At 45.2% G+C, this 26975-nt stretch overlaps 1 protein-coding gene and 1 non-coding gene across 7 annotated transcripts in view; both read right to left on the bottom strand.

Annotated features, from left to right (window-relative positions):
• The window catches only part of LOC118506872 (mpv17-like protein), a 149639-nt gene that overhangs the window by 117198 nt on the left and 5466 nt on the right, over positions 1-26975 (bottom strand). The window lies entirely within an intron of this gene.
• Positions 5916-5987, bottom strand: Trnat-cgu. The gene has a single exon. It is a non-coding gene; the product is annotated as a tRNA-Thr (tRNA).

The following is a 26975-nucleotide window of genomic DNA, read 5'->3' as shown; positions in this document are numbered from 1 at the left end:
CGCTTCCCAATTCTTCGTGTCCGGTTGAAAATTTTGCACAAAATAAGGCGAGATGGAGAGAATAAAGGGAGAGAGAGTGAAGCTAGTCGGCAGCGGCCGGATGCGATGCATTTTGTGGCCAAGTACGCTGCGGGCGGATATCGGGCAACAAGCAAAATCGATTGACTAATTCGTCAATTGCAGCACCGGTGAAGAATGCGAACCACGCGCACTCTCACGATGACGCGATGCGCTCGCCGCTATCGCAACAACGGTCAATGGCAATTCCGATGGAATGGTATGCCGCGCTCGGGTCCGTTTTCTTTCTTAGCACTCCACCATTGGCCCGACAACGAACCATCGGCCCCGATGTCGCGAATCAACGCGCTAATGTTTGTTTGACCACTTTTGTTTGCTTAACCTCGTTTACATGTTATGTTGCGCGGAAGGGCTTGGGCGGTTAGCGCGCGGACGACGCGAGGAACAGCCGTTGGTTCGCTTGAGTTGGTTGACACGGTGTCTAAAATGATTGTTATTTGGCAAACGCTGGCGGTGTGTTGTTGCTGTTGCGGTGCTCGATGTGGCACGAAATAATTAGCACTGCTCGCGGGTCCGGTCGGTGTGCGGTCTCATCGTGCGCAACGACGACGACGACCCACCAAAGCAAATGCTAGCCAAGTCACATATGCTCGAGTGAGCGCACGTTACCCGTTGGTGTTGGAATTTTTCGCCAAACGGAAACGCAAACCATTCGGCCAGTATCGGATCTTCGGATGTGTCCACACACAGACCGTGGGGAGGAATGGGTATTGAACGTGAGCTAATTGCACTGCGGCAAATGACGCATGTGGGATATAGCCAAACAAGCGAATGCTAGTTTGATATTAACTCGTGTAAAATCGGAAGCAAACCACGAGTAAAGAGCTGCAGGATTACTGGGAATAGAAGGTGCAAAAGCGTGTTGCACGAGTCCCGGTAATTCAATTAGTATGTATGAGCTATTCAGATCAGCTATTCAGCAACAGTTGAAGTCATCAGGATAGGTTACTGAAGAACCATGTCTCTCTATGAGATTAAAAAAAAAACTAATAATTTTAGATACTCTTCGAGATTCTAGTATTGAGATATTCCTGAAAAATGTATGAGCTAAAATCTTTGAAAGTCCTTTAAACTGTTTACTAGACTTTCGATGCGTGGAAGAACAACTGTGGACAAGGTAGACACTTTACGAACTAAAAGAACAAAACTTCTGGAAAAAGAAAGGCCTCATCGATGCCAATCACGATAGAAAAGTGCCTGTATTTAATAAGTTAGGTATGATAGATAGAAAATCACGTTTATGCAAGACTTATAAACGCCCATATCACACAAGTTGATCAATCAGTCAAGATAAAATAAATAATCTGGAAATTAAAACTCCAGACAATCCAATTGAAATGCAAAGGAATATTTTTTGATGTGTGGTTAGTGGTGAAGCTGCCTAATGGTAGTGACCATGATGAATACCACCTCATACCCCGACACTGTACTGAGAGCTTATTAAATCTACAGCTACAATTGTTCCTCTCAATAGTGTTTCGTGTTATGTGGTGATACTCTTCATCAATATCATCATTAGGTATCGAACCCCATCAGGCCAGTCTATCCGGCTGCTAGTTCAAATAGGTCATAGAGGACAGTATCGGAGGTTATGACCTAGAACAAAAGGAAGTTATTAAAATCAGGAAGCACAGAGATATCACTGTAAAATCACCGAGCTCCCATGAAGGCAAAATAAATTGAGGAATGAAAATATCTGAGTAGGGCTTTGCTTCTGTCCCACGCTAGCCAAGAATTTCAGCCGAAATCCTGTTCCTGTGTCTAAACAGCGAATAGCAAAATCAATAAGCGAAGAACTATTAACATACATACAGCTAACAGAAAAAGAAGCACATCTTAATCAAATATTGGATTTGAAATTATTAGCAAGGCTACAGCTTTAACAACATCTGATTTGTCATGTGTTCTTTGAGTCACGAGAGCAGTAGCATCACTCAATGATATGATAATTCATACTCAAATAATCAATTATTATGGGAAATCCAATACATCTGAAGCAAACCAACAGAAAACTAACTCTAAAATAAATTATAACTGACGGTATGAGTATATCTTGAAATTGATCGCTTGCCGATAAGCAAGTTCAAACTTCTTCAAAGTATTTTACTAGTACTAAGAAAATAATTGCCGCTTTCCAATATTTACAGGTTGCTGCAATCAAATCTAAATTGTCACGGACGCCATTTCCAACGCGATTCAAACGATGAAAAACAAAATTTGCTAATTGCTCTGCTGTTTGTTAATATAGCCTATTGTCCATCCAAAATCGTTTTAATGCGCTTCAGCTGTTTTCCTGCCCAACAAAACTCTACCCAATTTGCATCTGCCCTATGTGTCCCAAGCAGCAATGCAATTGACGCAAATTACGGGCCCTTCTTTTTTCCCGTCCACCAAAGCTGCTGCACATTACTCAAGCAAACTACGGTAACGAACTGAAACGAATCGCTCCAATTGATAGGTCGAATAAATGAATGCATTCTACTACGGTTGCCGCTCATCTGAAAGGGAAAATCCCTCTGAACAGGGTTGGGTTTCGGATGCAAATTTCGCAAGGAACGAGTTCTGGTCGCCCCTATCTCCCGACCCACGGACGGCACACGGTGAGCTAATCTGTTAATCAGTTCAGTCAGTCACTGAGTCGCGATTGCACGATTGCTGCATTTTTATGTCTCTCTCCTACCACTACCTTACCGAAGGTATTCAGGATTCAGCCGATAGTTGGATGCGAAGGGCGCAACAGAACCCGTTCTTCGTGGAAAGACAAATAAGTCTGTCTTCCAAGTAACAGTGGCATAATGTAGGGAAAAGAAAACGCGGAACACTATTTTCCTGTTCGGCTATACAAAATGATTCACCGTGCTTAGAAACTTCATTTTGAATTCTCACTCTCTCTCTCCCTGTTCGTTGAATGTGTATACAATCTGCAGTTCCTGTCTGTTACTTGTGCGGTGCTGCATCCCATCATCCATTTGCATCATTCATTAGCATTTCATTCACGGAACAGCACACAGAAACCACCGGGCCGGGCAAATATGGAAAAGTTCCGGCTGTCATCGGTCGCGATGGTGGGCTCGACCCGACCGCTGCATCACAATGCACCGAGCGTGCATTAGCATTTTGATCGAGGTCATCCGTTCGTTCGGTTACATCTTCGCTTCGCCATCTTCCGCCGCTCAAAACTGGCCGCTTGCTCAGCTGTGCAGCGTTTGTGCGGATGTGCCACACTCGGGTTTGCCACACTCGAACTGTCGACATCTGCACTTCAGGGCTGGCGAAAATCATTGCAATTCCATTCCTGTTTTCATCTGCACAACCGCCATTCTGAAGCCGCGTCAGCCTGACCCGGTTCGTATTTTCTTTACGCTTAGCTACAAACGTTCATCCTTCTCGCACAGCTCGCCGGTGTTTCGCCGTGCTGTGTGGATCATTTATCTTAATGAATATACAGCGTGTAAAGCATGATTTATGAATCAGATTAATTATCACCATGTACACAACACTTTTTCTGCTGCTTCGCTTCTGCACCCGGCTGTGGCCGCACCACCGTCTTGGCGGGCTTCTTCGGCTATTCCATCGTACGACCAGTCCCAGCCTAGAAACTCGGTGCCGTTGCGAGGTAAAAGAAATGTGGCGACCAATAACAAGCGTGCCCGTCTCGCCGACGGTCCCCGCATATCGTCGCATTGTGGCATTAATTTTGTATCGATGACATTTTAACTTCCCACATGCATGCGGGTCCACATCGCTCGCTGACGCAGTCCGAAGCCAACCGTAAGACGCAGAAGAACAGCGTGTGTGACTCCGGTGACATAGAAACGGTCGGTCCTCCCCGTACGCTGGGTGAAATGAGGATCAATAACAATTTAGAATTTCTCGACCTAGCCTAGGACTGATGTTGAAACATGAATCAGATTGATTTCAGCAACACATATCGAGCCATATTCACATTAATCATTCCATTACAAAACAAAACGAAGGATTTTATGTCTCAGCACGGAGTTTCGATACGGGAATGGTTTATTAACACGCAGTTTCATTTGGAAGGCTTCAATGGTGAGTTTGGAGAGCGGTCTTTAGTTCGGAAAAGGGAATTAAATTCAACTTGTGCTTGATGAAGGAGTTGAATGTATCAATTCAATCGAAAATACTCAATTCAAATTTATTGTGATTATCTATCATCTTCTTCGTTTCCTTTGCGATGCGTTCCAAGTTTTTGATTTGATATATACATCAACATTCAATATTTCCATCATAAGTAATCCTCTAGCGGGGCGATTGTAAAATAATTATGATACAAATAAAATACCACATTAAATTAGCCTTTCTTAAAGTTAAAATTTTCCAGCCTTAAAGTATGGGATACCTATCATAAGGATTCGCTCTCGAAAGCTAAATGAAACAAAACTTGTCTGGTGTATGGGATAGCAAATCGATGCCTTTTAACACAAATCTTGTCATCTTGTTTGGAGTTGAATACCGTTACACATGGTTATCTCCCTCATACTGAAAGATCAACTTGTCCAATTCGTCGCAAAACTGACTAAACTATCAGCGAGAATTTCTTGTTCCATCGATGATATTATTGCATCTTATTGACTTTCCGAACATCGTCTATAAATCAATTCAGACCCTTGTTAATAACATAGACATCATTTAATGCTCTTCGGTGCAGCAGAGGTTTTCCTAAGAATCGAACATCCTTGCTAACCAATTGTTGCAACGGACGAAGCTGATATTATATAGATTATTTATTGTATGCCCCTATGGCAGCGTAACTAGAAGTTGTCAAAACTCCTGAGAAGACTTTTTGGAACCGTACATGAACAAGTCGCGATGATTACGAATACCATGAACTTCAAAAATTATCTTATGAGGAGCAAATTAGATTTATCAGGCTTTCTGATCAAGGCATAAGGATGATTCGAACATTTGAGAGCGATAACACAGTAGATGCATCCTGTAGAAAGGCCTGGACATTGGATTTACAGCCGACGTTGCTAATCCATGGGTGGAATGGAGGACTTCTGCAGCTAGTCAAGACTTGAGCTTCTGATAAGTAGAAAGGTATGCGTTACAATTTCTATCGTCTTCTTCAGATCGTAAGATTCCTTTCTAAACTTATGCAAATATCTGTCATTATGGGACCTTTATAGCATCACCGTTTGAAGAAGGATCTCATTTATCATTTAAACGAGCGATAAAATACCTCTCTCCCAATCCCACCTGCAACAATTCCAAGCTTTTGAGTAGCGAGCGACACAACGAAAGCTACTCTTCACACCACAAGAAAAGAAACGAATGGTCGGTTTAACATTTCTCGCCAAGACTCCTCCCAGCGAGCCAGCAGCAACGAAATGATCGATCGATCGGCACGCAAAGTTTCTAGCAATGTGAGAAATTGAAAGACGAAAAAAAGCGATAATCAATCCTCTTCTCCTGCTGCGTTTGCTTTTGATGATAAATAGCACTGCGCGGAACGAAGCACTATAAGCAGCGGTTTGGACGTGGGTGTGCATCGCTAGAGATGGTAAAACGATTTAGTGCGCGACTATGTACACACACACACCCGAAACCAAACGCAACCAGGAACTGTTGGCCTCGTGAGTGTTTGCCGGGCGAACGATAATTGTTAGCTGTCACGTTTTTTGCTTCTTCATGTCACGTGTCGGTCGTTGATTCAAGCTGCACACGAATTTTGAGTCGCAGAATTGCGTAGCACGTTTCCTGCAATAGCAAAACGCGCTCCAACGACATGACTCCTTCTTTAAAAACTTCATCCAACATACCGGCAAAAGAAAAATAGTTTGTTAACCACATTAAAACAATTCGGATGTGATTGCCTCCTGTGAGGTTTGAACTCACGACCGCTGGTTTACGAGACCAGCGCTCTACCACTGAGCTAAAGAGGCGTCTACTTAGCCGCCCTTCCCTAAACAGACCAGACTTGCTCGCCCAATTCTAGCCGTTCCTAAGACGCAGCTGCTTGAAATTCTTTCTCTTTAAATAAAAACCGGCCGCTGGGAGGGGTTTCACGTTGGCCAAACCTCTAAAGGGTGTGAAAAGCAAAATTTAAAAACCCAAACCTTTACTCTTGCTCAAAACCTACGCTCTTGTCGGCGCTTTATATGGTTCCATACTTTTACATTTTCTCGGTGCCCTTTAAAGGTGTACCGGGTGGACGCCAAATATGTTGCCCACACCCACCACCACCACGATGCACATATGTTCGGATTCGGAGGTTAGCCCACTTTATAATTGCTTTTGCACCACACCCCGCACACAGACCCGCAATTTGTTTCGGTACGATTTTTTCTTCTTCCGTTCGACCGGATTTGCGGAATCTTCGCCCGTTCCTCGCCATTTGCTCGTTAGATTAGTCGGCATTTTCTTTCGTTCTCTCTCTCTCTCTCCCGTTCGTCCATTTTTGGCCCAGGTTCGCTTTCAACGAGTCGAGTCAAGGTCGAGTCGAGTGAGGGGAAGGGTGCGGAAAACGGGAAACGGGTGTGCCGGCATACCCAAAGCATCATAATTCATTCCACGGTACGCCTGGCTCGGGGTTGGAACACCGTCTTGACTAAATGACGAGCGGTCGATAGCGATCAGCAACGATCAACGGTGCGATCATTCATTAAAATCGAAATCAACGATCGCCATATTTATGGTGCGCATGTGTGTGTGTGTAGGGGTAGTTTGGAAATTAGTCAGCAGTCGAACGGAAAAGGGATTGCTGTACGGTAGTCTGATACTGACGGGGATGATTTCCCTACAATCACGCACGCTCACTAATTCGTGAGCGGAATGGCATTGATTGGCAGCAGCACTGAACGGCCGTATCATACTTGCCCAAAATCATGTAATTTTGCCTCCGATCCGCGTCCTGCATCCGCTCAACCACGTCAAATTGTTTGCCCGTTAATAATTCACGGAAAACCCGTGGCCATCTTCGCAGTCCGTTTAGGGCGACAGTTGGGAATAATAAATCAGCTGCATCGCGTAGCGCACGGTTGCGATCGTGAACATTACACGGTGATCATGCCGAAAGGGAAGACGACGACATCGTGGTCGTGGTTTTTACTTTTCATTTCGTTCGTTCCATTCCCCCCTCCGGAGCATGAGAAGCGGCTAGCAGTACATCGTGATCGTGACTACTGCAGGAATTTGTGTAGCATCCACGAGTAACCAGTTACCAGAAACCTACATCAAACCATGCTCATATGTGGCATGCGCTTGCGAGCGTGATGCAACAATTTACAACAGCAGCAGTGAGTGTGTGTTCTCCACGAGGGAGGCAGATATGAATTTAATAAAGATCTTGCAGTTTTGTTTTTTTTCTTCGCTTGTGTTTGGTTTGTTTGCGGTAGTAGCATCACGCTGATTTATGGTTTTATTTAATGCATCATGCAACAAGCATCACGATGCACGAATGTTAAATTTTTAAATTTAATTAATCGAACGAAAAAAATTGCGCTTCGGGGCCAGTAAATCAGTTATTCAGTAATTTTATTTTATCTGTTTTTGTATTAACTAGAGAGTAAGTTTGGAGAGCAATGTAAGTAAAACTGCCTCATACACCTCAACGGGCTAACTGGTTGGAATTTTGGTAGAATCCTTAAGGTGAAATCTTATTGCCCCATACATCGTAAGACGAAATTCTTTGACAACCCCAATGAGCATCAAGATCCCCTATTTCAGTCCGATGAGTTTAACATTTTGTGGGTAGCGATCTGAACACATCAACAATTGGATCATACGGCTAGAACTGATCCAGCATGGAAAGTGTCGCTGCGCTCTCAATAAACTCAAATGATCCAATCAACTCGACAACATCACGCACTACCTTTTACTTGTGATCGACACTTTAAAAACCAGCCAATAAAACTATCAAGGTTGTTGTCCAGCATAGCTTTCCATGGTCCTTTCTGTTTCTCAAATAGGCATCAGTAACGGATTGCGATCAGTCGTCGAAGATCTCGTTTTACAACCACCAACCTAGTTTTAGGCGTGTCATGGTGTTCTAACGATCTCCACTAGATCTTTAGCTAAGATGAAAGCAGATGAAAGCATTTACTCATCTAATTCAACACCTGGAATCCAACTAGCCAGGTGCAAACCATTACTTAACATTTTCTTATTCCAACTGGAGAGCGTTCTTCTGTTCTTACTAATCCACTGCATCTGTCGCATTGAATCTAGACGACCAACGCCAATTTTATTCTTAAACCAACTGTCAAACATCACTCTTTCTGAGCCTGAGGTGCAACTTTGTCTTGCTCAAAACGTGATATTGTATAGTCTCCCGTAAGAGATTTGAAAGACTAGTTGCCAGTTTCTTCGATCGATGTCAGCAAAGTATTTTCAAAAGGCGCCGTCAGCCTCCGTCCTCTGAGTGACCTCATATATGGACATCAAGTTTTGGATACAAATTTACATTTTTCCCAGGATATTCTCCATCATTAAGCTGGATGCTTTGATTCCTCGATCGAAAATTCACAGCAATAAACTCATCAAACTATAAATTCCCTTCATCAGTTTCTGCTGCAATTAAAGCTCGCGCAACGCGGCGGAACGGACTCTGTTCCCCATGAAAGGTTTTCGGCTTTCTCCAAAACTGAGATGATGTTGTAAAACTCAAAGAATTTATATTCGTTCTTCACGATGTTCCACAATGCTTACAACTTCTTTGCTCTGAGGTATAACTAACATAGTAATACCTCGAATGCTTTGATGAACACTACACAAAATCAAGTAACGATTTCGATGTAATATGTTTTTTACACTTAAAGTACGAGTGAAAAAAACGAAAAAAAAAACTATGTTACCTGCATGCAATAAAACGTATTTTAATTACTTTTTAACTTTGCACGAAACATCTCGTCAAAAATGCCGAAAAAAAACCTTCTTTAGTGCCATATTATAAAAACCCCTTCCCAACTACTCAAAAACCCATACCATAAACTTCGTTCACACCACGCGGTTCGTCGATGATGAGTGACGCTTTAAAAATGCGATTGCAAATATTTTATACCTTTCGCACTTTATTGCTTTCACAAATTTTACCATCCATCAACAACATCAATCTGGGACGAATGCAATTATGGCACGGTGACGAATGAATTTTCGATTTATTCGTCACATTCTCCGGTCATCATCCAACCCAAAAAAAAAACGACCGATCTGCACGATAAATAACATTACATTGAATCCAATTAAACGGTTCGTACCACGGTTCGTTCTTCCATCAAACCAACCGTTCCCCTGCCCATGAAGACGACATGAAATTGCTTTTTGCACATTGCAGAACGTCCATTGGGTCACCACCGTCGGCATCGGGGTTCAATAAAACGGTCAGCAGCTAATTAATCTTGAATTTTATAGATCTCCCTCGACTGGCTTCCCCCTCGAGCGGTTAGCAAATGCGGTGACGAAACCGCCGTGGCGGAACCAACATGTGAATATTCTTATAATTACTGCAACATTTTCATACCCATCTAAGATAAGCCGCCACTCGATCTTGAAGGTCTCGTTTATACGGCTGTCAGGTTATCGTATGATGGCGTCGCTTTTAGCTGAAGATGCAAGGTCATCTCTTTGCTATAAGGTCTAGCTTTGAAGGTGTCGAGTACAAATCGATTTGCATAAACTGCTCACCGTTTGATGTATCTCCGGTAAGTGAAAGTTAATTCGTCCCAAAACCACCAATGCGAACGATAACGAGAAACGGTTCCGAGAGCTTCAAACACAGTTTCAAGAATTTATTGACACTTCGATCAATTTCCCGTGACTTCAAAACCGATGGACGGCCATCGGTTCACAGTAGCGGCCTAAATATGCAAAGTCAAGCCCTGTCCTGTAATAACACCGAAACGCCCTGAAGGCAGGTTACGCTATGGATTACATGCTAACACAGCTTCATGAAGCATAATTCAACCATTTCCGCGTACTGACGCCAGCAATTCATGACCCTTGACGGGGTTCGGAGCGTATGATATTTCAACAGCATCCTCCCCGTTTGCCATTACACCGAATTGAGCTAAATTCATGGGAATTGGCTCATTTGGGTGAGCTGCTGGACAGGCACAGGCCTGACGACGACTACTGGTTCGCATCTGGTCTGACGGTTTCAATTGCTTCAGGTTTTATGCGAATTTCTGCCACTCGTTCAGCAGCCGGTTACGAACGTGTTTCAAATTCACGTGCCCTCGGTACGAAAGTCTGGGTTTCGTGATTCGAATGGCAAACCCACCCATCCGCTTGCCAGCCACTAAACCGGGCACACACAAACGCACCCCAAACGGATGTCAGGTTTCTGGGAAAAGTTTATCATTCTGCTGGAGATTGTTCTGAAGTGTCGGTTGCCAGTCCGTTTCTGCGCAACGAAATTGAAAGGCGAATGGGCTAAGGCGCGTCCACACAGCCCACAGCATGATTTATTGAAGTGAGTGTACGGGGTTTAAAACTTCGTTGTTTGATAAAAACGAGCTGATTCGCTTTCTTTCCGGTAAAATTGTTAGGCAAGGAATGCTTCGGATAAGTCAGTTTGACCCTGTTTTACAAGATTTTAGAACGCAGGAAAAGGATTCTGCTCCGAAGAAGTTGAAGTAATTAGAGACAGCGATAAATAAGGAGATAGCAAGAATATTTATAATAGATTTTATACAAGCTTTTAAGTAATGCAAAATCGTGGGATATTTTTTGCGATAAGATAATATTTAAATTGTAATCTGTTAGTCACTTTATAAGCTTTTGCTTAAAAGTGCGATGGAGGCCAGTAAAAAGGCCACACTTTATCTTGAGCAGAGCCCAACAATTTCTCAAGTATCACTAATTCTTCTCAGATATCCTATAAATCGAATTAGATATTAAAAAATATGCATCTCTCTTCAGCGATTCTCAGAACATACAAACATGTATTTATGGGACATATTTAGCAAGACTAACGTTCCAAAATTCCGAACAATCCGCAGCACACCTCTTCCAATATTTTCCTATCATGCGCAAACATGCTTAAATTACAACTTTTGTATTTGCCGTCGGCCCAGACTGTGTCGTTCCATTGCGAACCTTTCTAGAAACTCTCGAACCGTTTGTGTTGCTCCCAATCGATCGTGTGCCATAAAGAATACGGGGTGCGCTGTTCAAGATTCATTACCAAACATGGCCATACCTCTCGAACAAAACACGGTTCGCATTCCGAATCAATCTCTTTGGCCAAGTGGGCCAACGATTGAGAGTTCCACTCTCCATTCCCACCGGGATTCCATTCAACGCGGGTACCTCATCATCATGTTTGCCGTGAGTAAAATTAGATTTACTAACAAAATTCTCCAATTAAATCCACAGCAGCAACATTGTACGGGCGTCCCAATAAAGTCCTTCGCTCTAAGGGTCCGGTGTCTTGAGCCGGACATGAAACGACCTGAAAGAAGCCGTGGACCCAAAACACGGAACATAAGCGCTAACCTCAAAACCTCAAGCCGGGAAAGACTGAAGAAATTGACATTAGCTCGCGGTTTTGCATGTGGTGGCGTAGTGTGCCCGGGTCGGAAAAAGCCGTCTGCCGTCAGGACACGGCAACAACAGACGGATTGAAACTCTGGAGCCTTCTGGTATGATATAAATATTAATTCGATGGTCGCCTCCTCGGTCTTCCCGGTACATCGGTTGTAAAGCGCGATGTAAATTGTGCTGCCGATGTTTTTGTGGCCGATGCGCTTGTCTGGCTTCGACCGAAGCCCGGGTTGCGTTCGGTGCGAGGTTCGTTACTTTGTTGTTTTCACGTCGCAACTCAGCAGCAGCAGCAGCAGTTTCTCGAACCATTTTCTTCAGTCCACGCGTTCTGTTGTCCACAGGGAACCGCACAACCAAGACCTGAACCGCATGCAACCTCGTCTTGGTCTGGGGAGGTGGTTTTGCATTTGAATTTCCACTCGAATGGAAAGTTCTGCAAAACTTCAAAAGCAGACCAACCAGCAGCAACAGCAGCAGTAGCAGTAGACTCGCGTTTGTTTATAGTCAACCAGAGCTCTCAGCTGCAACATCCGTCTTTCAACATCTGAAGTTGTGGGGAGAAAATGCTCCCCGCTCCTACACCTCATCCTCGAAAACCAGCCAAGCTTCCTGTGAGTTTCAGATAATCAGGGAACAGAGCGTCGAAAACAGATCGCACTCCCTTGCGTTTCGCCTGATGTCCGCACCATCCCAGGAAGAACGTTTATTTCATGCCATAAAAGAAGTACTGTGTCTTTTCTACTTAGCTGCTGCTATCTTGTTGCCCGTTTCATCGCTCCCAGTACCAAGCGTAAGATAAATAGAAACGATAATTAATTCGAAATTGTTCGGATCGACGTTTCGCCGTCGTCGTCGTCACCATCATCATCGGGGGTTGCAGCAACCAACCACCACCAACCCTATGCTACCAACCAACTTAAAGGCGTTTCATTTCCTTCGAAACATTCATCCCACGGATCCGGCCCATGCCCGTTCCACCCATCAAAGACGCGCTATTTATGCGCTAAACTGAGCGCAGCTTTCATCGTGAAGGTTGCTTTCGCCGAGAACGTGGTGGGGCAACGTAGAACCGAACCGACAAACAGTGTACCACCGGCATTTCGGAGTGCTCATCATGCACGGGCGATGGTAAATAAACCCGAAAAGAGCCAACGATCAAGCCCCGCACAAGTTCCTTCTTTTTTCGAAACAAAAAAGAACAAAAAGGGAGGCCACACTTCCACTAGCGAGCAGGAAGTGGAGTTGTTTAAATATTGTACGGACAGAATAAATAAGTTTAGCACACTTCCTGCTGCTTTCTCCACCCAGGCAGCATTCCTTGCATTATTGCTCCTTCTGCTTCACTCACGTTCGTGCTTGGAGACGTTTCATTCTTAGAGGTAGGTTTCTTGCATCCCAAAAGAACTTCGACACACACACACGCACAAAAAAAACGGCAAACATTCTAGCATCACCATCCTAGGACACAACCTTTCAGGCTGACGACACATTTCACTATTTGCAAATAGCACAAGTTGAAGAACGTTTCTTTTAATCTCGATCAAGATTGTGCCCGCGTGCACCGGAAAAGCGCTTTAAATCATTCAGCTCCCTTGAAAACACATTTCCCCGAAATTGGGATGGAATGTATGGGACAAATTTTGAGCCAACCACCAAAAAAACTCAAATCTGCCCAAGCCCCTAAAAGAAGGACCTTGCCTTTGGACCACTCATTGTGTGCGTGCATGTGATGATAAATTGCTTCCTTTTCCCATTCAACGTAATCAGACGGTTCAGGATGTGCAGCAAAGCGGGTTTTGTGTGCAAAAACCCGGGGTTGCGGAAAACGCACACAAAAAAGGCAATTAATGGCAATGGTTTTCGGTGCAAATCGGTGTGACGATCGGGAGCCTAAGAACATTAAACCGACAGAGAAATCGATTGTTTCTTTTTTGAATTTCGCATAATGTCCTTTTTTTGATGGGATATAACTTGTGGCTTGTACTAAATCCAGAACCATTATGGGATGTTGTTTGCAGACAAAATGTTATCTATTTCATCAAAAAACCTCTACCCATGGTCCGTCTCCACCGGAGAAATTATTCGGGATATTAGTATATGGGACAACGTGTCGACGTCCATAAGTGTCATTACGACATCGACGAGAATGTCATGCAAACTCCATTTCTATCCACCATATTTTATTTTATCAAAATCACCGGTTTATCTCACCATCTATGCGTTGTTTATGTACTGCAAAAATCCGGTAAGAATTATATAGATTCAAGTCACTTAGACATCATTGAAGCCTTGCACTTAGTTGTAGTAGCGTCGGTTGCTAATGCCTCAGGACAGCTTATGCGGTATTTCCAAAGTACACGTAGATGATAAAACATAACATGTTTCATTGCAGATAACTGCATTTCCTCAATTTTTAACCATTTAAAGATACTTGTTATAAACTGACACGATAACGTTCCTTAGAGTACAAGAATAGGCTATTACGTTATCGACAAAACATAGCTATAAGCAAGTCGTAGTTTGAGGATCCCTGCTCTAACGAACAGGCTGCCAGTGAACCCGCGACTTAAAACCCATATCAAAACATCCACATAAATTACGTCCTGTTTCACGACCCGAAACCCAAACATAACCGCCGATCTGCTTTTTCGAATAGAGATTCATCTCGCCCCGTGAACGCTCGTTATGCAAATCAGGTTGTCAACCGATTCGGACCTGAGGCTGAGTCACTCACATTCAGAGGCCACTAGAATGCAGCTGACAAAATGATGCAAGCACGAAGCAAAAGAAGCTCGTCAATTCCAAAACAATCCCCGCACGAGGGCTCCATTCGCATCCGCGTGTCTCGCGCACCTTAAATGGCCACAGATCTGACGTCCCGTATGCGCCCCTATCTTTATCGTTTTATTGCATAAAACATTATCACCTGGCAGCGCTCCGTGTGCTGCTGCACCACAGACATCGATGACAAAACGCACACGTTCCGCACCCGACCCGGCGATGTTTGTCCGGGGACATGCTGCTGGCCATAGTAATAATCAGCAATGCTATAGCTGGGTGGTAATTAGCCAGCCACCATTTTACAGCTAGCTGCCGCTCGATAGTTGGACAGCTGGTCGTGGTGGAAGCGCGCGTTTCTCCTAATCATGGTCGGGCAGCAATAAGCACAATCAACGACACGTACACGGCAGCGGAAAGAGCTAGTGAGAAAATGCTGCAACCAAACCCTCCCGGGAACCCGCCATTTATCTTCGTATGTTGACCTTCCATCACGGTGTCCTTTTCCGATCGAGTGACGGTGCATGTGTCACTGGCACTGGTGGATGCATCCAGCACACCAGCTTCACAATGTTGTTGTTCCAATGTTCCGATGCAGGTCTCGTCAGCAGGGCCGGGAGAATCCTTTTTCGTTCGTTTCCCTGCCCAACCGTTACCGTTATTTATGGACACTAATTGGGCCGACGGTGGCCATCATTTTTCAGCGAGTGTCGAGAGAAGGGCGAAAAAAAAAGGGTTTGTACAAGTTTTGTTATTATGAGATGGAAAAAAGGGCGAAAAAAGAAATTCGTACCACGACACCAATCGATCGATCGATCGATCGATTCGAACCATAATAAATGCCTCCGTTCGCGCTAATTATGAAACCCTGCGTCACACATGCGGATCAGCATTTTTGTGCCGTTGCTCGTCGTCGTCATATTTCAGGTGCGGCAAGCAGTTTCATGCGGTTCCAGAGTTCAAGATTTCGTTTTTGTTTCCTCAGTATTGCTCAGTGTTAGGTTTTGCGAACTTAATAGCTTGTTTTGCATTAAGCGAAACACAAATGCAGTGCACTTGCAATTAAGGAGAAAATGGTAATTTAAAGACTGGCGAGTTCGATCACATTGCACAGCGCAACTTCCCCGTGACTCACTCGCGCAATCATTCTCGGGGTTCACGTTGTGATTGCGGGAGCTAAGGTCGCAAACTGTGGCAGCAACAAAAAACAAAAAACCTGCATATGCCTCATGTGTGGAATAAAAGCGGAGTGGCAGCAGCTGTAGAGCTCACCTTAGCACGTGAAATTGGACCGGTGTGCAATTATTCATCGACAGCTAACGACGGCTAGACGATCGATGTTGCCCTCCTGCGGAACGTGCTCTGAGCTACCCGCGTCATTAAGATGACGTGAGCTGCCGATCCGTATCGCACACACGACTTGCCCGAGTTCCAAGAGTTCGAAAACTTTAATTTACAACTTTAATAACATTTGCAAGCAATGATGAAAGCTTGCGCCAGTGTGGCATTTCCCAAGAAACCGGCTGGCAAACTGCTAATTTACAAGGAAATCCTGACACATGATCTCGGCGACATTCAAGCGCGAAACGAGCTGAAACAGACCCTGACCAAACTAAAGCCCCGAAAGCTGGTCCTCACCACGGCGGCGAGGTACGGATTTCGAAAGTTATCTCGACTCGAAATTGTTTGATTTAGATCTGATCGTTTGATAGCAAAAAGTAGAACCCCAGAACCTAGGAGTTCTAGTTGTTGGATGAGGTTAATGACAAAAAACCTCGCTACCACAAGAGAGCATAATTACATTTTGCCCTTACCGTTATGGATTTTAACAAGAGAGGCAAGAACAACAATAATACATTGCCAATAGATGCATGAATGGAGGAAAAAACCTTTCACCCTCGTATACGTGACAAAACCCATTTCCGTCCGCTACCGTGTGCAAAAGCATGACGAAAAGGGAAAATAATTAAAGCGCTTGGCTCGTGGAAGAATCCCCGGACCCTCGCCGTAATCATACCCCAGGCCGAGCCGGCAATCGAGACAACGCCACTGATGGAATGGAAGGCCCCCGGGGAGATAAACCTGAACCCTCAGAGCAACTACAGCAACAACAACGACAAAACACCACCCTGACAGACCTGAATTATAAAGCCTTGCTCGGATGCAGCAGCCGTTTTGGTGCGTGAGCGATTTAAAGCAGTTCTCACCAAAAGGGAAACTACAATCTTTCGCTCGATGGCATTAATCGTTACCTTCCTCCCCGTTTCGAAACACCATGGAGATGCCGCCATGGGCCGGGAAGGGGTGTCCGAGGGAAAGGAGGACATTTTAAGATGCTAATGAAGTTAGCAGGTTTACCAACACCGGCCAAACAGTCAAGGCTCGCTAGAGAATATAGTCGAAATGATGAAATGCCTGCGTCGACTTCGACCCATGGATCAGTCGAAGTATGAACTACTTTGTTGTTGGGCATGTGTTATTACTAGCAGAGTTCTCTTTTTTTCTCCCTCTCCTTTTCTCTCTGTTCCTTTCCTCGCATGAACTTTATTACAGTCATTGGTTGTCGCAAGCGTCACGTTGCCAAAGTCCAAACCGGCGTCCGGTGGACTGGAGGCGTTTGTCGGTAATTACATTAATATGAGCTGGTCCGCACACACTACCCATTAGTGTGCTTGGCCGTGTGTACCATGCATATGGGTAAGGCGATCATCATCATCTTCTTAGAACCCCTAGTAATGATTCATTCGACGAAACCCGGGCCAGGTCCGACCGTGCGGCACTGTGGTTCGGTTTCGTAACGACACGCTGCAACCTAAGCCTGCGACGGCGACGACCCTTCGAAACGAAGTTGATGGTGAAAGTGGTTGCCACATATCGGTGTAATGCTCACGCACTTGCCATGCTCAACAAAAAGCTCCGAGGAAGCAATGACGCTCCCCGTTGCTGTACATCGTTAGACTTTATCGAGTTATTATAATTCTCACGCACCGCTGCCATGGAAGCCTCTGCGATGAATCGCTAAACTGTGTCAGATGTGTTTTTTGTTGTTTTCCATTGACGTCACGATCTGCAGGCGACGTCTTCCGGACAGTTCATCAAAAGCCCCAATCTTGATTGTAGTTTATCGTTAGTTGAATAAGACATGCGTCTAACGATTTCCGGCGCAATGACAAATCCACACATTAAACTTGAAATGAAACCCAACCTTGATGACGGGTTTTCGCAACCATGTTGGTGGCACTCTTCTTCACTCTGTGAGGCCTTCCACTTCGGGTCTTCAAGCCAAGACTTCACCAGCGAAAGTTATAGCAACAAACAGTTCCTTCCATTTGGGTAAGCCGAGCCCTGTTCAAACAGAGGACATAAATGGGGAGAATTCGTTAAGCAAAATCATACTAATTAACATTGAAAGTGTGTACAAAAGGTTGGGTGTGGTTCCCTCGACCTGTAGTCTGTCCGTGTGTCACAAAACTGAAACAACGACCACGATCATTCGATCAATCCGTGCGCTCAATTGAGGAACGCTAGATGAATGGAAGGAACATGTTTCCGATGCGGCAAGGTGGGAACGACATCTAACAAAACAGGACAGGATAGATGAACGACGCGTATTGACACGCCGAGAGCCCGCAGCCCGGGGGGTGAAATAATACATATCCAAAATTTAATTTGTCCCACGTGACAGATGACAGGCGGTTGGGCTGCTCGCTCGAAAACTTCCTTTCCACTAATCCTATTTTCTTTCCGTTGCTTCTCTCCCTTTCTCGCCCCAAAGAACCACAAGCTCCGTTTCTTCCGTTTTCAAGCACTTGTGTTATACGTCTGTGTACGTGTATGTAGCTGCGTTAAAGGTAGATGACAAATCCATTCGAATCACTCTCGGTCTCTGAGATGCTTTCCCGAGCCAGAGCTGCATAATGGGGAAAAAACGCCGGGCGGATGTTACCACCTCAACGATCCTCACAATCACCACAACCGCCTGGCCTGGCACCCGGCACACACAGAGAGAACTCGGAAAACTTCGAATGACGAGTGGCTGCTTCCCCACGGCCGCCCGGAGCAGAGCATGTGAGTAGCAAAATTTGGCCAACTGCGGGCCATGAATATTCAATTTCCTCTGATGCTCCTTGGCGTTGTCGTTGTCGTCGTCGTCGTAGGCTTCAGTTGCGACTTTCCCGGCGGAACATTTTGCCCCGTGGCCTTCTAGCCAAACTTGTCAAAGTTATCTGTGTTTTCTTTGCACCAACCGGAGTCAGCTGAATCCGGACACAAAGCTGCCATCCACCATGCACGAGGACCAAAATCCACTCTCGTGAATGTGTTTTGCAACAACGATCTACCTCGGGCACACGTCGGAATGGTGGCGCTTGCACGTCCCGGGTTGGCAATTGGTGGCGCGGTGGAGTGAAACAAAAGAAAGTTAAATATGAAAACATTTGAATATACACGTCGTCATCGAATCGAATTTGCATGCAAACGGATTGATGGAATTCCAAAACAGTGCCAACCGAAAAACCGACCGGTTTCTATGCCGGGATCGTTCGGCGTATGGCAGCACACCGAGGGTGCACGGCTGCTCATCGAATACTTCCGGTTCTTGCACACACCCGCGTGTGCCGCGGGCCACACGACTTCGAATCCAATTTCCATTTTTCATTTCGAATCGCTCCGGCTTTACGGTTCACTTTAAATTTCTAATACCTCGAGACCTTTGCCGAACAGCGAAACGTCAAACGACCACCAGGCACCACCACTATTGCTTCGGTCCTATTTCCGTTTCCGTTCCGCAATTCCAAAGTGCTTCGCAATGAACACGGTCGTAATATTGATGATGTCGCCTGGTTTAGCAATTTGACGAGGATGTCACCCGTGTGTATGAAATGAAAATGTTCATCTGCTCTTGCAGATCTTGAGGACCAGTTATGGCAAGCGGATGGTGAAGTCTGTGAAACTTAACGTGATCAGAAAATGTTAGGCATCATATGTATTTTAAGTCCTGTAGTGTAGTATATACGGATATTCTGGACCCTGATGCAATATATCTGCAATCCAATGTTTGAGGTTTTGCGCCTAGAATCTTGTATGCCAGACGGTATATTCTTATACAAGAGCTAACATAGGGCCCTCTCTAAAAACCTTTGCGGACTTCACCAATTTACAAGAATGATGAAGAAAACCATAAAAATACACCCTTTAAGTTAAACTATAATTTAAAAAACGATCTCATAGACACATCCTGTCTGTGTTCATCCACCTGAAGTTCCATATCGGCAGGCATATCTAACAAGCCACACTGATGGGTCACCGTAGACATGGCTTATTTATATTTTGAAATTTAATTAGTGACCTTTGCGCGGAACTTCCCATTCCCGGCAAGTTAATGTAATTTAGACAGCTTTCTCGGAATCATGCTCATGTTGCAGAAAGCGCTTAAAAGAATAAATGCCAGCCGCCACGTAACTAAGCACAGATTCTTGCCCAAGCCGTAAGCAGCTCTGGCCCGCGCATTTCGAGGAAGCTCTTTGGCAGCAGACAGTTTATGCACTTTTATTTTTTACTTCCACAGTTTCTAGTCCAATCCGCCTACTGACCGTCGACGACGACCACGACAGCGACGGTAGCAGATTACGGGTCGTCCGATGACAAAATAGTACACGGCCCGGCGACATACGATACCCGGCCGATGCAAAGACGGTGTCCCGGGGTAACCAGAGGCAAGGGCACTGCATGATAGCGACACACGGGGGTCTTATGCACAGAAAACAAGACATCCTGTGAATTATGTTTGCCTTCACCGCAGCCTCTACCCGACTTTACCCGCTGTGGTCCGGTAACCTGGACTGGACCAGTGTTTGGCTCGGTTCTTGAGACCAAGGGGTGCACAAACGTGCACAAAACCTTCACCATGGCGGTGATGGTCGTCGGATCGGACGAGTAAGAGATAAAAAAAGGAAAAGCAAAACAAAACACAACAAAACAACGCCGGTGACACATTCAGTCGCATCCATTGAGGTGACACAAAGCAAATATTTGATGACGAAATGGAATTTGTGTATGTGAAAATAAAACACACCACCACCAGTCACCGTGACACATTCTGAGTGAGAATATGGTGTGGAAAAAAGGCCTCACCAGCTCACAGTGCGCACCGGCCAGGCCAGAAAAGAAAACTTCATCCTCAGCTAAAGGTGACACACGGCGGAGACCTATGTATGTACGGTACAGACAAAAAACAGCGGTCCCAACAAACATGACAACCCGATTGGTGCTGTGTACGCGGCGGATAGTCAACCAGAACCCAAAAGAAACAACCCCTTCCGGAGTCCAACCGTGGTGGACAGGATCCGGCAGCAACCTGAAGAAGAAGACGAAGAGAAAAAAATACGCACGAGCAGCGACTTTTGGTTGGACCTCGTGACAGACTTACTAACAAGCTGAAATTGTTATGCTGAAGAAATAAAAATAAACGGTCTTGTCTGTCTCATTTTCTCACCTTCATTACCATGCGCCGCCATGTCCTCCGCATGCCCCACCCTCTGATCCCGTGAGAGGTTGTAAGTGGAAGAATTCTAAGTATGGTTTGGAAATGTATTTATTTTGAACGCGCAGAAGGCAAACGACGGCGACGGCAACGACGATAACCTTGATAGGTCTCCGGTACGTCGTTGGTGAGCCATGCGTTCTTTTCGACTGTCTTGTTTTGAGGTTTGCGTGTTTTTGTTTCACTGCCTTTGCCCGATCACCAACAAAAAAAAAAACCCCACCGAGTCCTAAATCTTTAAATGCGTGCCTCCAAATTTGCAAGTCACCGACGGAATTCGTCGAAGCGCGACGAAGTCATCGGTGGCAGGCTGCTGCTGTTGCTGCTACCACACGTCGGTTGAGTCATGGGAGGCAGTAAATCAACAAACGAAATTAGGCCAACCGGCCCAGGAAGCTGCCCCAGTCAGCTGCCAGTTGCTTAGCAGGAGAAGCGCAACTGTCGCCAACTGTGCGCCCTGTATCGCTGCTTATTGGAGATACACACAACCGGAGTTCGCTGATGCTAAAAGCGCACTGGATGGAGAGAAATACGAGCTTCAAATGTTGACGTGCATGTGCGAATTGTCATAATTTTCAAGCAAATTCGCTGCTTAAGTGAACACGGCGACGAACAACTACTCCTCCTTCTTCCTTGCAAGGTGTCAAATTTTCAGATCGCAAGGATAAACAACAGACAAGGATCTGTACACGAACCGCTCTAATGAAGCAATGTTGTTTCCCCATTACTCTTTTTCTAGACTATATTCGTCCGAAGGGTAGAGGTGTTCGTAAGCCGCATATAGAATGAACAGTTTCGAGCCCATTTCTGTAATCAGACCATAGAGATCTGCAGAACGCCTCTCTTTAACGCAGGGGCTTGCCGTCGGGTTGTACCGCTTATTGCATTACCGTGGTCCATCGATAGCAATCGCCACGATGGATGATGGCTCAAATTACACCAACACCGACAGGCGCGTACATGCCGCGCCACAACGATAACCTTTTACGGGGTGGTACAATGCAGGCCTACAATGGCCATATTACACATCCGGAACCGAACAAGCCCGACCATCAGCAGACAGAAGACAGACAGATAGTCTGGCCGTTTTGCCGTTCTTCGCTTCTTTTAATTCGCAAATTCTGCCCAATTTGGTACCGGAGGTTCTTAGCTTGTCCGAAGATGGAATGACTGACCCCGAAACAAGAACTCTGTCCGTCTGGATGGTTGTACGGACATGTACGGTGTGTTTTGGTTTTCAAGATGCTGATCATCCTCCTCGGGTAGCTCTGGCCAGTACTGCCCTTATGGCATCCTTACCAATGTTTTATAACCATCATTTCACAACAGCACAATTACATTTGGCTGCGGCCCACTGGACGAAACACCAGCTGACCTAGAACCATCGATAAGGGACGCATACGCTCTTGTCAAAATTTATCAAAATCTCATTTTGCTCCCTCCATCCCCCACGCTTTTGTTCTCGCTTCCAAAGCGTTACGAACAAGATTGCTCGCATCGTTTATGATTATAGCAGCAGCAGCAGCAGTAACATTGCTGCCATGGCCATATAGCGGATGGTTGTTTTGCTGTACGATGCCATACAGCCTCAAGCCCTTCAGCGTGCTCGCTCATAAAGTCCGGACCCGGAAAGCAATAATATAGCATTTGTGAAGCAATCGCAAAGGGAACCGAAACTAACACAAAAATAACATGCTGTGTGTGTTCCTTTTTTACCGTGTGATACAATGAAGATTGTTTAAATAAATAACTCGCACTGCTTTCGGACTCACTATTGCCATACCCGAAGCAGGGTAGCAGTAGGATAAGTGCCAGCTTACGTTGTTCATTGTGACAATCATCTCAATATCCCTTCCTCAGTGCCTGAGGTTCCCGAGCACTTATACTGTAATTCACATAGAACCTTCATAGAATATTCTTTTCCTCATTTAGAACACATTGAAAACGGGAACAAAAGAATGAAATCCTAAACTTTATGCTCATGCGTTTGTTTGAACTACTACTCCACGATCCAGCTAGCCAAACGAAAACCTTCATGGCGCAACTTTCCAAAAGGTGATAAATATTTATCCCTCGTACAGCTCGAACCACCCAGAAGAAATAGGTTTTGCTGCAGGAAAGCATTCACACCCTGGTGTCGATCATCGTTATATCCTGTCCATTTCCAATCGGCCGGTAATCGCATTCACGCTTCTTTCGCCATTACACGCAAGATCGATTGGCAGCAGATCGCTAACTATCGGCTCGAAATTATTATCTTCACATTCCACCATTTGCAGCTGAAACTGGAACCAACCGTATGAGCTAACAATATTTATCCTATTTTCATCCGCTTTTTTTCATCCACCATGCAACAAAACACATCCCCCAAAACGATATTTGCATCGAGCGTTGTGGAAGAGCGGAACGCCGTCTGGGTTGTTGGAGATTAGATAAAACCCGGCATTGGCTGGCACCCCTCATTCCGACTTGGTGGTTCCCGCAAACGAAATGGAAGAGAGCAACACTGATCTCGCCCGCCGGTTAACGGGTTGGGCATAAATATGTCAAAAGACTGATACGCCCGATACATTATGGATTGTGGCTGTGGCATCACAGCGCATCGCCCGGTGAAGATGATGATGATGTTGATACTAAGTGAGGGGCATTTTTATTTCTCCACCCGTGAAAACCATGGGTGGTGGGCGTGTTCGAATGTGGATAGGCGATAAGTTAAACATTGAATAATATTAACAAAAGCTGTGCGTTGCTCGTCGGAACGATACGCCATTAAAAAAATGCAGTGATCGGTCTTCAGCCCGCGAATAACCGGCACAAGCATTTGGCATTTTAAACCCAAAGCGTCGACACTCGTTCCCCGATCGGCGGTTTTGTAATGAGCATTATTGTGAGAAAAGGGCAATCAAGTAAAACGAGGAAGAAAAAATGAAGGCGACGTCGTTTAGGATGCACATTGTGTTTTGCGTTATTAGCTAATTAAAGCTAAAGTTACATCACACGTTTTTCGTGTAGCAATTTGCACATAAAAAAGACTGAACAATTCGTAAAACAATCGGTGTCGGTTTCGGGTTGGGGAACACACCGATAAACACAGTTTGATTTCCAACCATTCGGTCTACTTGTAAGTTTGAAGATTTTTAGAAAGGGGAAAAATGCAGTTGGAACTAACTGTTTTCTCTAATAAACTTAACCAGGCAGAATGTGTTAGAAAAATGAATGTAGCCTGAATGGTTCAAACAGCTCAACAGTGTCAATTTTGTCTGTGAAGATAAATAACGTATCGCCGAACATTTTTCGTGCATTGCTGTATAACTGAACTGCTGCTGAACAGGTGCCAAGAAGAATCATTTGTACAAGCTGTTTTCGTTCGGTTAAGAGCATTGGGATTCATCCAAAAAGTTGATCATTAGGTCCAGGACCCTCAATGAGTTGATGCCGAGATATATTTTAAACGCCAGTACTTCATGTACGAGATGTTGCTGCCTAGTAGTGGTATTCTCAATGTTAGAGAAAAGTAGTTCCAGAGTGATAGAAAAACAAATCCAGGACCAGATTGTCTACCGGTAAACAGGCCTAACTATACAGCTACGGATTAAATTAAGTCCAAAAAACCAGTAACGGTAGACCAAGACTTCTTGAGCTTGTAATTACTTGTGAAGAAGAATAATCCAGGCTCCGAAAATCCGACACCCACTTTTTTAGATCGATATCGAGTGCTCTTAATGGAATACGCTTCTCCTTCAGTGAAAGTAATTCACAAATTGACTCAATAGACAAAAATTGTTGTTTTGGTCCGGATCTCATAAACTGCCAGAAAGTTGTTTTTTTTTTTGTAGTATTTGATTTGCACTACTTGAAATAAAAATTGTGTACTAATTTACCAAACCAATGCCCCGAAATTTGGAAGAAAATCGCTTAACCTTTACTTGCGGACCCAATAAAAGAAACTGTTACACATCGCAACTTCGTGTCAGCGGTTATTATTCTAATCGTGCCCATAATCAAATCTCCCAACACGCTCGACAGGAATAGATGGGTGGAAGTTTAACAAGAGAGAAAAACATTGAGGGAAAACGCACACGATGTTATGATGTTATGTCCACGGAGCTACTATTACCCATTTTATGCTACACACATCTCTTGCCCGTCTTATCGAACGGCTCCACGGTGTGTGGTGTGTGGGGCCGAAGGGTGGAGACTGAGTGGGTTGCATGCAGCTACAAGCACGTGTTACAACTTCCCATTCGCTTGCAATGAAGCACGGGAACGGAAGCAAAGTGGCAGACGAAGAAACTCCTCGTCCTCTCGCACACACACGTTGGCGGCGCATATGCCCGAGACTCGGTTACAACCTCAACTTGGGCTATCTTTTTAGCACATGTTCAAAATGCGATTGGCCATGTTAACGTTGCCCTCGCATTTGCCCGCGTTGGCTACCCTCCTGCTCAACCAACTGACTGTGTATGGAGGTCGTTTCGAACAAATTTCACAGAACGCCCTCCAAACACACACACACACACAGCTTAACTAGATCCGCAATAGATCGCGCGCGCCCGGCATTGATCCTGAGACCAGCCAGTGCTGCTCTTGCATAAATTTACTAACAACAACAAAACGGAAGAAGGCAGACAACAGCACCAGCAGCAGCAGCAACAACAACAACCCGGTACAAGGCGAGGCGAATGGGAAAAAACGCGTATCGCGCTAGCTGTTGCCAGTGGATCGCATCGAAAAACACCGTTCGAAACAGCACAATTTATGGAATGAGCATTACACTTTTTTAGCGTCCTCTTCTCGTCCGCCGAACGGACCCTCCCAACGGACCCAAGAGCGTCGACCGTGTCATCGGTCGATGATTATGGCAACTGACTTTGTATGATCAGACAGTTAGCGCGTTGGTAGTATGAAGGGGGTTTGCGCCGACAAAACTCGTGAGATTGCATTTAATGCACCCCATGTTTAGACTGCATGCCCTGGGCCGCAGCGTATGGATCGCGTGTGATGGGAGGGCCTGTGACTCGGTGTGTTTGATTAACTCTTCATTCTTCGGTTCGTGCCTCACCGTCAAGGGTTTGCTGCTGTGGGATACGTGACTCGGCACGGAAGATCAACAGAATCGTTGAAGATCACACCACCGTTGGCTAAAAGGCAGCCAAAGCAGCTGATCGCATTGATCGTATACGTGTCTGACCTGACTTGTTCAATGATCGCAGACTTTGAGAAGGTAAGCACGGGAGAGAAGTCACCACCCCGGGATGATTAATGTCGTCGTCGAAAAGGAACAAGCAGACAATGCTGTCAATGGTCCGGCTCCTAACACAGGTCCGTCGATCATCGGAGAGCGAAAAAAAAAGAAACAAACGTCACCAGAACAGCACGAAACAGCGAAAACCTCAACATTAACATTGTCGTGTGACATGTGACACCCCTCGATGTTCCGCGTGCGTCGTGTGGAACATTTCGGTTCCATCAGCCCCACACACGCACTCTCTCTCTCTCTATCTCTGTTCCGTTTGTTGGAGTGGCCATTTCGACCTCAACATCGCGTCGGCGAACTTCTTCGCTTTCGAACCGTGAATGGAGGAGCCGTGACTTCAGATCTCAACCTGCCCCATATCAAGCTCATCAAGCGAACACACCACTCACTCTCGCTGGGTGCGATGAAGATAAGTATCAATTAATGAGGCAATTAACATTTACAACGGAAATAATAAAAACCGGCCCCGATCATCTTCTGCACTATCACGAAGTATGGTGCGAAACAAAAAGGTCCACGACTGACACAAAGTACCGGACCACTTCGGTAAGTCCGTCATGGAGCCTTGACCAATTGGATCGTTGACCAATTGGAAAGGGAATCGTTTTGGAAGGGAAAAAGAAGAGTGGACTGACCCCTGCCTAACTGAGTGTGATTAGCGTCGAAGGAAGCCTTTTTTCTTCGACCCTCCACACAGGAGGCATACTACCAGCTACCGGAATCGATGAACCTTTTTTAATCCACCCGACGTTGAGGAGTCCTTGTCGCCACACACAAGTCGGCTCATCGTAAAAAAAGCACTGAAGGAGAATG

This window comes from Anopheles stephensi, chromosome 2, assembly GCF_013141755.1.
Source record: "Anopheles stephensi strain Indian chromosome 2, UCI_ANSTEP_V1.0, whole genome shotgun sequence".
NCBI lineage: Eukaryota > Metazoa > Arthropoda > Insecta > Diptera > Culicidae > Anopheles > Anopheles stephensi.
The sequence above is the reverse complement of the archived record's forward strand: the minus strand, read 5'-3'. Positions and strand labels throughout refer to the sequence as shown.